The sequence below is a fragment of the Myotis lucifugus genome, unplaced genomic scaffold (assembly GCF_000147115.1).
Source record: "Myotis lucifugus unplaced genomic scaffold, Myoluc2.0 scaffold_20, whole genome shotgun sequence".
NCBI lineage: Eukaryota > Metazoa > Chordata > Mammalia > Chiroptera > Vespertilionidae > Myotis > Myotis lucifugus.
The window spans coordinates 4793476-4795128 of record NW_005871068.1 but is presented as its reverse complement, the minus strand read 5'-3'; the positions used below and the strand labels follow the sequence as shown (position 1 = coordinate 4795128).

The following is a 1653-nucleotide window of genomic DNA, read 5'->3' as shown; positions in this document are numbered from 1 at the left end:
ACCTCCTGGTTCATTGGTCGATGCTCAACCACTGAGCCACGCTAGCCGGGCTCTTGTTGTTTTTAGTTTATTTTAAAGAGGGAATTTATTAGCAGAATACAAAGGTTCTTGCAGGGGTTCCAACAGCTATAAGGGATTAATAGTTAGAATCACACTTTCTGAAGGGCAGATCATGTTGTAATTAAAAACTTCTGGGTTTTGCAAGATCATGAAGAGAATATCCTGGAGGATGTTCCTCCCTGTATAGTGCACAAGGGACTAGAATGTGGATTCATTTCTGCTTGCTTTTTGTTCCTTATATTCCTTTATGCTAGCCTTAAACTTGCCAAGCACACGTTGGCAGGCATTCAGGCATCTCTGAAATGGCTCAACAGCTGGAAGAGCACCTCTAGTCTGCATAAATTAATTTTACTCTCTGAAGGATGAGTTGTAGTGTAACCACAAATTCCACTTATGGGTTCTTCATGATCATGTAACAAAGAGAATTTCCTACGGTATGGTCCTCCTCATGCAAAATAAATACCACAAAGTCTCTATCTGCTCCAACTGCCTGAAGCATTTCCAGGGCTGTCTTCCTCTTCCCTTCAGCCATTGAGGTCTTCAATCCCTGGTGTGGGGTGTGCAGCTTTTGGTCCTCTTCCATCCTGGGGGCAGCTTCTGGGAGTCTCAGGTGGTGCTGGTGGATGGGATGCTCTGCCCCATATCACGGAAACATGCCAGTGAAGCAGGCAGCCTGAGTGAGTTTAATGATAGCCATAGTATGATATTAATTGCTTCACAAATAGAAACCTCTTATTCTTCAAGCATATCCCACCTTGTTAAGGGAGGAGGATAACCATGAGAACATGGAATCATGAAAGTCAAAAGGTGAAGTTTTTTAGGAGTGTCAAATGCTATCAAATGATAAAGAAAATGAGAAATCAAAATTGTCCATTGGGTTTAGCAAAGTATAAATCACTGGTAATCTTACCAAAAGAAGTTTCTGGAACGAATTAGAGATTAATGCATGACTGAATGAGTTCCAGAAAGAAAGGGGGGAGAGAAAATAGAGATAGTATACTCAGCCCTTCACCTTATATCAATACAACACATTTTGAGCAAATAATTTCTTCACATCTTGAAATACTTTAAGGGCTCTTCCCAGCCATATATTTAGAATTGGTATTATTAAACTCTATTTTCAAATGAAGAAATTGAAGTTCAGAATAAACTTGTTTTTGTTTTTTACTTCTAGTGTAAATCATATTCCTCAAAGCAGACTTAGTCCTTCCTTTCTCTGTGCTACCTAAATGCTTTCTACAGACCTTATCTGTGAATTTCCCTCTTGTTTGCATTCATGTTTAATTACAATTTCTGCACTATGTCTTAAACATAGTACTTTCATAAGGAATATTTGTTTCAGCCCTAACCGGTTTGGCTCAGTGGATAGAGCGTCGGCCTGAAGACTGAAAGGTCCCAGGTTCGATTCTAGTCAAGGGCCTGTACCTTGGTTGCAGGCACATCCCCAGTAGGAGGTGTGCAGGAGGCAGCTGATTGATGTTTCTAACTCTCTATCTCTCTCCCTTCCTCTCTATAAAAAATCAATAAAATATATTTTTTAAAAATCTGCACTACTAACTGGTAAATATTTAAAAAAGAAAGAAAGAAAGAAAT

At 39.4% G+C, this 1653-nt stretch overlaps 1 pseudogene; it reads right to left on the bottom strand.

The window, feature by feature from the left end:
• Window positions 1–258: 258 nt before the first annotated feature.
• On the bottom strand, window positions 259–643 carry LOC102419465 (annotated as a pseudogene).
• Window positions 644–1653: the final 1010 nt, after the last annotated feature.